This window comes from Danio rerio, chromosome 1 (genome assembly GCF_049306965.1).
Source record: "Danio rerio strain Tuebingen ecotype United States chromosome 1, GRCz12tu, whole genome shotgun sequence".
In the NCBI taxonomy this organism is placed as follows: domain Eukaryota; kingdom Metazoa; phylum Chordata; class Actinopteri; order Cypriniformes; family Danionidae; genus Danio; species Danio rerio.
The window spans coordinates 28,736,030-28,748,978 of NC_133176.1; the positions used below are offsets into that span (position 1 = coordinate 28,736,030).

Here is a 12,949-nt window from a genome sequence, read left to right on the forward strand (position 1 = left end):
AATAATACAAGCAAGATTAGGGAAAATGTAAGACTACCTAAGCTTTTCACTCATCTTAGTACATGTGCTGCTGATGATAATAATAAAACTGCTTTGTTTTGATTTGCCATTTTTAAAATTCTGATAATTAAAGTTATCAGAAAGCTGATAATAATAATAATAATAATAATAATAATAATAATAATAATACATATTCCTTTCCCCCAATATATCAGGGGAAACGTTATTTTAGTCAGCATCACTTCACCAAAATGTTATCTTATCTCTGTTTAATAGAGATAAAGCAAACAATATGCACACATTAGGCATTGGTCATGTGGTTCTGTTATGGGCAAATCTCTGTGTGCCCATCCAGGCAGCCATGCATGGACAGAGCAGGGAAAGAAGCAGCAAGTTTAACTTCCCATAGGGGTTATGCAACAAGAATCAGAATCATGCACATACAATTACAATTAAACACAGTCAGAAAAAAATGCAAGATTATTATTATTTTTCTTTTACTTGAAAAGAAGTCAGATATAGCAGTTAAATGGGGTAGAATATACCACTTTGTTAAGTGTCAAAAAGGATTGGTACACATCAGCTGTGGTGTAAAGTAACTAATTACAAATTTTTTAATTATTGTAACTGAGTAGTTTTTCTAAGAAATTGTAATTTACTAAGTCGTTTTATAAATGTGTACTTTTACTTTCCCGTGAGTACATTTTAGTGCAGTATTGGTACTTTTACTCCACTACTTTCCTGCAGCCACTACTTTATTTTTCTTGTCTATGGGGATGAGAAAAACCAGTCCTGTGATTCCAGTCCAATCTGATCACACATAGAAAGTAAATCGTATCATAATGAATTACCTCATGTGCGCTTTATAATGGCAGCAAACTGTTTGGAAGCATTAAAAGTGTCCAAGAAGATGTCCAAAATCTTTACATGCATTGACCCAGAGACTGTCTAGATGCATGTCACTGATGAGAAAATAATAGATGTTTACTGTATGATGCTCGAAATGGTCTTAAACACTCAGCAGGCACAAGACGTCAACATTGCGTCAGATTGATGTTTAACCCTAATGTTATGGATGTTGCACATTTTTTGGAAATGAAAATTGGACTGACGTCAGAACTCAATGTCAGGCCAACATCAATGTCCAACAACCAACCCAAAACCAAATCAAATATCAACATCTGATGATGTTACAGCTTGAGGTTGTGTGGACGTTACTGCTATGACGTCTATCAAATGTTGGATTCTGGTTGCAATACCTGACGAATACTTGTCAGTGTTTCACATCAATATGATGTTGGTTTAAGATGTTGGCTTGACATTGGACTTTTTGTAACAACTTAAAATCAACCAAATATTTAATGTCATTTGATGTCATTATTGGACATCAATATAACATTGTGCTTAGATGCTGACTAGACCTTGAATTTTGGTCACCTGTCGTCACGACCTAAATCTAACCTAATATTAACATCTTATGACGTTGTGTGCCTGCTGAGCAATAACTAAATGTACTACAGAATGTTACGTTTAAACACATCCACAAATTACTGTACATGTAAATGCATCAGCTTGTTACAGCGTAATACTTACTACTCACTACTCTTGAGTACTTTTAAAATGTTTACTAAATACATAGTTAGTAATATTTACAACAGATACTTTAACTCTACTTGCACTACATTTTTTGGCAAGTATTGGTACTTTTACTTAAGTATGATTTTTCAAAACTCTTTCCACCACTGCACATCAGGAGCAGCTGATCGTCAGATGCTTGGAACTTGACTGACCTGTCCTGTCTGAACTAGCGCAATACTCCATTTAATATATATTACCAATGCACTAATACAATTAATGATTGAATTAGCAATTTTGTGACTATTAGTAGAAGTTTAAGGCAAGGTAAGTGGCATTTATACATTGCTATAATAGCAACTTGGTGGTTCAAACATGTTCCTCTCAAGTTTTTAGACATCCATTTACTCAACCAACCTAGACTAAGGATACAGATGTATAAAAGGTGGCATATTTTGAGAAGAGCCTCAGCTGAGATTTGTTTGGGAGTTCATAGACCTGCAGGCGTTCTCCCTCACCATCTGAAGTGATTTAATGCAGTGTGCCTATCTCCACTATCTTTAGTAGAATGCTGTAGCGTGAGGAGTCTCTCTGCTCCCACTACTCTGACTTTAGGTGCACATCACTCAGCTGCCAGCAGATAAGACAGCCATCCACTCCTGGAGCCTCCTACTGGAGCTGCCTCATTTCCACAGCAACCCACTCCGATGTGCTTGCTCATCTAAAGATTTCTCTGCCTCCTTCTTTCTTCAGTGTTCTTGACTCTTTTCTTCCCTCCATTCTTGTCTCTTTTACCATCCTGTCCAGACACAATGCTGCACATTTCCTTTGGAGTGTTTGACAGTGCAGTCTGGAGGCAAAAAGGTTTTGGCTGCGTAGCCACACATTCTAGTAGGCAGAAAATGTGTTGGCTGAAGCACAAATAACACCACTTGGGGTTAATGATGACTTGTGCAGTCTTCCTGTCCGAATGAGGTGGGAACCTGCAGAGAGAGAAGTTAATAGCTGGAAGAAGGCACTGTCCTCTCTGCTCCTCCTTTACATGTCCAAACAGAAAGACAAAGACAGGAGAGAGAGAGAGAGAGAGAGAGAGAGAGAGAGAGAGAGAGAGAGAGAGAGAGAGAGAGAGAGGGAGGGAGGGAGAATACATGAAAAGGGCTTTAAAACTTTTGGGCAAATACACATCTTGATAATATTCTCAAAGTTAATGGCAGACTGGACTAAAACAGTGGTGGCAAAATTTTGGCTCTGGCAACGCACAACAGTAATTATTCATAGTGAGAGTGATGGCTTCCAGGGGTTGAAGATTGATTATGTTTGATATGCTATTTTGTGTAATCTGTCTCTGGCTGGGACCCATCCAAATTGGCCAAAACTAGAAAAAAGGAGAAGTGTCTTCCCAAAGGGGAGAAAGTGTGTGAGAGAGAAAATGAGAGCGGAAGTGTAGCTGGTATTCTAGCAGCATGTCTATCTTTAATCAATTGCAGTCAATGAGTTTTAGCTTGTAAAGGACTTAATGAATTAGACACAATTTTTACATGCAGTAAGAGACATTTGCACTCACACAGTACTTAAGCTGCATGTTGTGGGCATTCAAGGTTTTCAATATAAGAAAAACTGGGTCTTGAACTAAAGACATTGTGGTAGAGTCATGGTAAAGAGCACAGGGTTGTAATACATCACCAGGGGAACTGAGGTGAAGGCAGTTTTATTATGGATTTTTGTCAACCTGTCTTACTTTCATGTAGGCTAAGATTTATTAAGATGATGGGAAACGGCACACAATGTATACAGTACAGGTATATGCAAACCAATGATGAGTGGGCTGTAGAATTGAAGAGAACTGAAAAGAATACTTTTTAAACTCCAGTTTCACCAGGATGGACCATGCCACACTTTGATCTAGACTTTATTGTAGGGATGTAGGGATGAAGGGGATGGTAAGAGAACAGTGGAATAAAGGGAAAGAGAAGTAAGAGGACAAACAGTGAACAGGTAAGTAGGTTGACCGGGCATCCTACAATGCTGCCCAGAGACTTAGAGTGAGGGTACCATCTCTGTAATATTTTGGTTCTGTGATTGAACCCCTGATTCAACCTAACAGTAAAGAGAGGTTTATAGGATTGTTAATGGGAAGCAAGGAAATAAAAGGAAGGAGGGTGGGTTTAAGAGAATGAGAAGAAAAGTGCTAGAAGGCTGGTCTGCTTTAAATACATTTTAGGGAATAGGTGATTGGTTAAGGAGACAAAGTCTGGTGTGGTTTCATCGCCAAACCTTTGTTAAAAACGTAATTTATCCCTGAAATTTGTTTTAATTCAAACTGAGGTAGCAGCAGACAGGAAACATTGGCACAAATTGGCGCATGATTTAGTACACTCAAAAAATGATGTTTGCAGTTTGTTTTGCAGAATTGTTTACAATGTAGAATTAAAATCACTTGACATTCAAATCAGACTTAAAAACATGCTTAAAAATGTTGCTTATGTAACATATACGGTTAAATTATTAATTTCCTCAGAAATGGATAGCAGTCATCATTATCAGACGGAATATCATTTTGTCAACACTTTCTGGTACTATGTGGAGAAGGGTACTCTAAGGCAAACCTTGAATGACACAATGAAGGCATGGTAGTTCATTTATACATTTCATTAACAAGGTGTTCCAGAGGGACATCCATCCTTATCTACAACAATGACATGCAAATGTACTCCTGAATCCTGGTAAAACCTATGGGATCCAAGGATTTTTGGATTTTGCACTAACCTTCCAGCTGTCGAGTGAATTCTTCCTTATAAGTTTTCATCACTTTTTTTTTCAATGCTTTTTGGTTAATTCCTGTCTTATAGATAAGATTCTGGGAGGCCTATCTTTCCTGCATTATTGATGTGATCATTCATCATCTTCTTATTTGTTACTATTTGCAGAGTGATGAGAAGATTGAACACAAGATCTGAGAAATTTGCCTTAAAACCCATCATGGCCAGCAGACCTTCTAAAAATCTGTTCCTGGCCTAAGTAGAAAATGCTTTGAATTCCCCCAATTGGTGCATTCTAGGGTACCATCCTCCTAAGTCTAGTCTCAGCAGTCAGTCACTGGTTCCAGAAGAGCTGCATTGTCTAGGACTTAGCGCATCACCACCTTCAGCAGCAATGGGTCACCAGAAAGCTGAAGCCACTGATTTCTAGCTGAAACAAAAGGAATGTTCCTCAATCTGGGATATGGCAGGTCTAGAGGTTGGTGGCTCGTTTGCCACAAATATTTACCCATCCCTTCAATTCCACCACAGTGAATCAAGCAGGTAAAAATCACTTACCATCACTTCGTCCATGTATGGCTTCTGGCTAGGAATAAGAATTTCTTACCTGTTTCTCGTCTGCATGTAAACTGTGGCTTGTGCTCTTACCTCCATTTACCAGCAATCGTCAGAATCTAATCTTTTGTGAAACCCTTGTGTGGAAGTTACCAATAACATGTCATCTACAAACCAAGAACATTCAGCAGTCAGTAAACATATCTCTGCCATACTTAGTTTTTTTTCCCAATTGCTTACACACACAATCTTTTCACGCCACACATTTCTGAAATATCTCACTCAAAATGCAAAACTACACATCAAATCTTCACAACCCTAAATAATTTCTCAGCCTTGAACTCAATTTTTCAAGTTTTCAATTGTCTAAAGCACTTTTTTCCAAACACTACACACAATGCTCTACCTAAACACAAAAGTCTAACTGGAAGCTACTTGCTCTCCTTTCCCACACACAACCAATCAAAGTGCAACACTGATTCATCAGATGACACACATACACACTCCTCACATGCGCAAACACTAGTTTCTTAACTGATCACTAATCGGTCACTGCTTTACTCTAACTCTAGGTCAAAGGTGATGGAAAACCGGCTTGTTCTGGTCCAAAGAAATAAAACTGGTTTGCCACCCATTTACAGTTAGTAGTTTTGTACCTACTACATATTCATCTATTCTAAATTCCAAATTTGGTAACACTTTAGAATAACTATCCGTTATAACTAGTTAATAGACGATTAATAAACTGTTAGTTAACAAGTTATAAATGACTTGTTAAATAAAAGATAATAGTTTGTTAATTATTTACAACTGTGCCTTATAGATGGGCAATGGATAACTTACAAGCCGTTAGTTGACAAGTTGTAAATGACTTCTTAACTGTATTTTAATGATTTAAAACTATACCTAATAAATTTTTAAGAGATCATGAACAAGCTGTTAGTAAATTACTTAATAAAGACTTGTTAAGTATCAGTTATGGTGTGTATATGTTATTGGGACGTTATTCTAAAGTTGCAGCTATTTTTCATTTATTAACTGTTAGTTAATGAGGAATAGTTGCAACTTCAGAATAACATCCCAATAACATGCTTAAGCTAATAACTAACACTTAACTATTATATTTACTCACACTTTACAGACGAGAGTTGTTCATCGTTTGTTAACCATCCACTAATACCAATGAATCCTTGTAGAACAGCAAATGGATGGAATAAGTTCAAGCTACAGAAATTTTATGTAATATTTAAAATATAAAATGTTTGTTTCTAAACCTTGTTCCACTTATAGGCTTTTCTGTGTGCTGTGTTTTACCAAAGAAACTCCACAGATGTAATGTTAAAAGTTGTCTTTAATGTATAGAAACACACATACTGAACCATGACATGGCAGTACAGCAGTATGCAAGAATACAAACCCATGAAGTGCTAAACATGAAAACAAAATAAATAAAAATTTTAAATTACACCAGTGGTCTAATAAAAAAGTTTCACTGGTGTTATTATAGGGTGAACAACTGATCTGTAAAGTGTGAGTAAATATAATAGTTAAGTGTTAGTTATTAGCTTAAGCATGTTATTGGGACGTTATTCTAAAGTTGCAACTATTCCTCATTTACTAACAGTTAATAAATGAAGAATAGCTGCAACTTTAGAATAACGTCCCAATAACATATATACATTATTAACTGATACTTAACAAGTCTTTATTAAGTTATTTACTAACAGCTTGTTCATGATCTATTACTAATTTATTAGGTATAGTTATAAATAATTAAAATACAGTTAAGAAGTCATTTACAACTTGTCAACTAACGGCTTGTAAGTTATCTATTAGCCATCTATAAGGCACAGTTGTAAATAATTAACAAACTATTAACTTTTGTTTAACAAGTCATTTAAACCTTGTTAACTAACAGTTTATTAATGGTCTATTAACTAGTTATAACGGATAGTTATTCTAAAGTGTTACTATAGTTTTTACACTATTTTTTGAATTTGCTCTACAATTTAGTTTTAGTTCATTTCATGATTTATCAGTTTAAGTTTAGTTTTCATTTTGTGAACACATTTCTATTTAATTTTTATATTTATTTTTAGTTTAATAATTAGTTTAATCAAGTTTTCGTTTGGTCGTCATGGTGGTACAGTGGGTATCACGATTGCAAGAAGGTTGCTGATTCAAACCTTCAGTTCAGTTGGCATTTCTGTGTGGAGCTGAAAGAACATATAGCTGTGATGTGTAAAATGTATTCTGGATAAGTTGGCATTTCATTCCGCTGTTGCGACCCCTGATTAATTAAGGGACTATGTGGAAAAGAAGATGAATAAATGAAGTTTTCGTTTATACTGATATGCTTGACTATTGTGTTTGGTTGCCATCTACCAGTGTTTCTCTTAACAGCCGCAGGTCAGATTTTCCAAGCAAATGAGTACTCTGAAAAGAATTACTTTGCTTTGCTAATTCTTATTTTATGTCCGTTAGTTTTTCAGTGACTGTAGTAAGTTATATTTTTTATTTATTTCGATTAAAAAATAAGTTTTTGTTTACTAAAATAACCTTGCAGCTCACTGCCATTAGACTGACTGACATTAGCTAAAGCTAAATAGACCTATTGGAAGCTGACTATATTCTGACACATATTTAAAAACAGCAACAACATTTACTACTGTACATAACAACAAATAATAAAAATAGTAGTTTAAGATAGTATTTACATATAAAATCAACTCCATCAGCAATCCTACTTTACAATTCATTTATATAGTGTACATGAAATGAGATTAAAACAAAAACACAAAGTGAGATAAAAAAAGAAAAGAGAAAAAAAACACAATAAGTTAAAAAAAAACAAAATAAAGAGTGCACAGTTTTTTTTTTTTTTTTCTCAAGCGGCAGAAACACTTGAAGAAAGTGCTGGTAAAATAGCTCATCACCCTTTCTCAGGCGCCCTCTGAATTAACACCAAAAAGCTGTGGTGTGACCAGCCTTGGACTGAGCCTAATCAAAATCTAGAGGTTCTGTAAGTGAGAGTGAGTCTGGTCATGGCACGCCTGAGAAAGAGAGCGAGAAAGAGAGGAGTGAAAGACATGGAGTGGACAGTACCCTAGAGATACACTTCTCTCTCGTCTTGTCATGATGCAGCATGGTGGCTCTCTCTCAGTTGTCAGCTCTGTGGCCAACCCTATTTACACATTTATACACACCTGCTTATTTATTTATTTACTGCCATGACAGAGAGCCACTCAACCGGCTACTGTACACACATACACACTCATCACAGCATTTTAAAAGGCCAGAGCAAAGCGAGAAGGTCTTACAGCGCTGCGGGATGAAAAAACAGGGTGGCGGGTGCATTCAAGAGGCTAACAGTTTTAATGGGTGGCAGGCAGGAGAAGAGTAAAGAGTGGCTGAATTATTCAGTTATGTCTCTCTGTGAAAGGGACTGTGGTCTCTGCTGCAGCTCTACAGTCCCCTGTCTCTTGAACAAGAGGGAATAAGGATGCAAGGCGACAGAGGGGAGGTACAAATGGTTAAAAAGTGTGTATGATAATAATAATAATAATAATAATAATAATAATAGTAATGATAATAACAACAATAAAAATAATAATAATAAAATACACACACCAGTATAAAAAGAATCAGATTGAAACAGGGACCACAAGTACTTTGGCCAGTGATTAAGAGTCAATGCTAATTTATTATCGTTATCAATTGTACAATTGCACGAGAAAGCAAAAGGTGATCAATTATGTGGTATTATGAAAATATTGAGATTTCTTTCTTTCTTTCTTTCTTTCTTTCTTTCTTTCTTTCTGTAAACATCGCACCTTGGCCTCTTTTTCAATGTGATTCATTGCAGATTTTTGCTCATCAGTACTGTACAGCATGCTGGCCCTTGTTTCTTGATTGTTAACATTCATGTTCTACGACAGCTTGCACCATCAATAAATGTCCCCTGGCTAATAGGACACACATGTTTTTGCTTCCTCTCGGAGCTCAGGACGTGGAATCAGATGGCAGACAGCTTTCTGGATCTTCCCTCATGAGGTCATTACGTTGCAGTATTATCAAAAGACTGGTGTTAGATGGACTATACAGTATAATCTATATGGTATAGCACTCACAGCAAGCCATTTTATTTCAGTTGGACTTTTGCTTTCTTTCACTTTGTCTGTGAGGGCCATACCATTTTCTGTGTAGGAACCCCCTGTGTGAACCGTAAAGTGGACTGGTCCATGTGTCAAAGAGGAGTAATTGATGACAGGCGTGTGAGTGAGTAAACCTAATCAGGAGCTCCAGGGACACGCACCACTGATTCTTATATGCAGAATAGGAAAGCTTCACAATTTGTGGCTATCTCTCTGTCTCTGGCTGCTTCCTTTTCTACTTGCTTTCTTTTCCAAGTTTTCAGCATTATACTGTGAATATACAGGTAATGAATTGAAACTCTAGTGTTTATGATTTGGTGTGAACGTTTGCTCAGCAGATACTATTAATTAAATAATTATAGTCAATGTGTATATTCAAAAACTGCATTTCTCAAGTCACACACACACACACACACACACACGTGTGTGTGTGCATTGGGTGCATTATAATGACACTTTAAACAAGATGTTGACTATTATTACTGTTGTTGATAATAAAATGACTACTAATATATTTATTTTGTAATATTTCCTGATGGAATTCCAAAAGCATTTTTTCTTATTTGAGAAACCAACAACATTACATAACATTGAATCAATCAGTCAATCAATCGATCGGTCGGTCGGTCTGTTTGTCTAGATTAATTTTTTTAAACGTACTGAGACAAATTGTGAACAAATTGTACAATCAATTTGCTGCTATCTCCCTCCATATTTCTCTCTTGATAATTAATTCAAAAATTTATCTGCGATCCAACCGCATTGCTTTATCTGTGTTTGATTTAAAGTGACAGTATGCTAGACTATCATTTCTGCTCTTACTGTCATTTTATTTCAAACATCAACAGTTTAAACTCAGCAACAATGCCAATTGACCATAGGTGCCTAATGCATTGCCTATACAGTCGAAAATCCATTGCCAGCCTTGTAAAGCTGCTTTGACACAATTTGCATTGTATTTCACATTTAGAAATAAGGGTGTCTTGATTTTATATGGTAGCATTTGCCTTCTCTTAATTCAGATAAACATTTTGCAAGTTACTTTAATTTATGATGTTAAAAAAGCTTTTTTTGCACTTAAAAACTAATACAAATGCAGAAAAACTATGATTTTCTGTACTCACAAAAATATTTTTGCTACTTTTTCAAACTACTTATACACTTAAATGTGTTACAGCAAGTTTACCTAATTGATTTGTGTTGGAACAAGGTGAATGAATTGTGTGAAACCCTGCATGTTTGACAGTGTACCCTTATCCTGACCATCTTGATTTAAAGGTTCACTTTTACAGATTTTCTCAGTCGCTTTGGTACATTTCTTAGTTTAGAATTGAAATTTAAAAAACAGTAAGTGCATTTCTCAAAACAACGTGTACAATTAGCAAAACACCATTGATTACCTTGAAAAGCCAGTCTCTTGCTCATAATCCTTAGTTCATCTCTCAAAACAAAATTTCTGTGTAAATAAACGTGCCAGTGCCATCAGAAGGACATTGACAAGTCCTTGTGTCATTGTGTATTGATAAGACTGTCAAATTGCTCAGTCATGTTGTCAATATGACAGTGTGAAGGGTGTTCTGATGTAAACTATGGCTAATCATTTGCTGTTTGTTCTGTAATTGGTACAGATACAGTAAGGTCCCAGTATAGGATAAAGAAAAAAAAATACATCACAAACAAAAAAACAAAAGTAGAAATGTGAACATAGGGTTATGTCCTTTGAGATGCACCTTCATTAGAAAAAAGAAATAATGGGAGAAACTAACTCATTGTACACAGATTTAGATGAAAAGTCTAATGGAAATGTATAGAAAAATGCATAATGACAAAATATTATGCCAACTTGTTTAGTCATTTTGCACATAAAGACAATTAAATGTGGTGTGGGTGTGAGACTATTCAGACAGAGACCAAAATAATACATTTGCTCAACCTAAGCAATTGATAATGTAAAAATCCTCAGAGAATTGCTCACAATCATTTGCATGGCTGTACAAAAGCATTTGCAAATTGTTCAAAGGAATAAAAAACATGAGAAATGTGATGTGCACAATTGACACAATGATGTGAAAATTAAACAGTTTTGAGAATTTCAATTTTGACCTGAGAAATGTGCCAAAGCAACTGAGAAAAAAAACTGTAATGGATGGGTTTTTTAAAGTTTGTCAGCAAATGGACTTAGTTTTGAATTAGCCGTCATTAAAAAGGGAAACAGTGTCAATGCCTCCTTAATATTACACAATGTTGTAAAGCATTATGTAATTCATAACTTGCATATTTGATGCAGCTGCTGTCAAATACAGTAGAGCTGACTGCTTAGTCTTTTAACAAAATTAAGCTTTTGATCTTGCTATGACATTGTGAGTCATTAACACAACAGTAATGTTGAGTATATCTTACCTGGGAACAATACTTTCTCTATACAGGAATGAATGAATGAATGGAGTGAGTGAGTGAGTGAGTGAGTGAGTGAGTGTTAAAAAGGCAACAAAAAATCACCTACAGATTGTTTGAATTAGTCTAGTTTATTGAGTTGGTGGCCTGATTTGTAATTGTTTTCTTGAATTGTTTATTATGTTTGAGAATTGATTTCAGTTGTTTATTTGTACCGAACAAATTGTGTGGTCAAAACATTTAATTGTGACTTTTATTATTGCTTCCTACAATTTGGGTCTGGTAAATATGCCACTGATGCAGTACAAGCACTTCTGCTGTGCTAAATACATTTTTTTAATTATTCTGTGCATCCACACTGGCAATTTACTGTAGATGTTTTTGATGTTTTTAAAGTGGTTAAATACTGGAGATGCACAGAATATTTATATGATAGAAATTGTATGCAAGTGTGCAAATATGAAATCTACTTAAACCTTGTGCACTGTTCACATTTACTACCTTAAATTCAGTTTCTTAAGCAATTCAGTAGTTTTGATCAAGACTGGAGTTGATTACCAGATTTATGCAAGAAAAAAAAAAAGAAAAAAATATATATATTTGGCTAGAATAAAAGCAGTTTTTACTTTTTTAAACACCATTTTAAGGACAAAATTATTAGCCCCTTTAAGATATATTATATTATATCATATTATATTATATTATATTATATTATATTATATTATATTATATTATATTATGTTTTTTATAGTCTACAGAACAAACCATTGTTATACAATATGTTGCCTAATTACCCTAACCTGCCTAGTGAACCTAATTTACCTAGTTAAACCTTTAAATCTCACTTTAAGCTGTTTAGAAGTGTCTTGAAAAATATCTATTAAAATATTATTTTAACATTCAACAACTATTAACTATTACTATTAACAAACCGATCACTTTTTTGTGAGGTAGCTTGAACAATCAAAAAAGAAATGTCACAATCCAAAGTTTACATATCCCATAGTTTGCTATGGCAATGTTGTCGTCATCAACTTTATAATGCCTCCAGAACGCAGACATGTCTACCCCTACCCCTACCCCAACCCTAAACCCAACCGTCACAGTATTGTAAATATTAATTATTGTTATACAGTGTCATAAAAATGATGCTATATTGATGTGCGTATTCTCAGCTTTATCCTATCTAGACGTTACCACCTACTCGCGCATTCTGGTTCAAGCTGCTTCTATGTTCTACTTTGCCGGCATTTAACCAATAGCATCTCTGCAACAAAGTGATGTCATGCTACAAGTGTTGCTTTGCTGTTTCTGTGTGAAGTCAAGAAATATCATCATATATACATATATATCATTCATTTATTTTCTTTTTCGGCTTAGTCCCTTTATTAATCTGGGGTCGCCACAGCAGAATGAACCGCCAATTCCAGCATATGTTTTATACAGTGGATGACCTTCCAGCTGCAACCCATCACTGGGAAACACCAGTACATTCTCATTCACACACATACA

The 12,949-nt window shown here is 35.2% G+C and overlaps 1 protein-coding gene and 1 long non-coding RNA gene across 6 annotated transcripts in view; one reads left to right on the plus strand and one right to left on the minus strand.

The window, feature by feature from the left end:
• bnc2 (basonuclin zinc finger protein 2) overlaps nt 1-12,949 on the plus strand; it is a 191,238-nt gene that overhangs the window by 73,517 nt on the left and 104,772 nt on the right.
• LOC141375517 (uncharacterized) lies at nt 5,576-7,697 on the minus strand. Its single transcript, XR_012383622.1, has 2 exons — nt 6,806-7,697; nt 5,576-5,611 (listed from the first exon to the last, which is right to left on the minus strand). It is a non-coding gene; the product is annotated as an uncharacterized lncRNA (long non-coding RNA).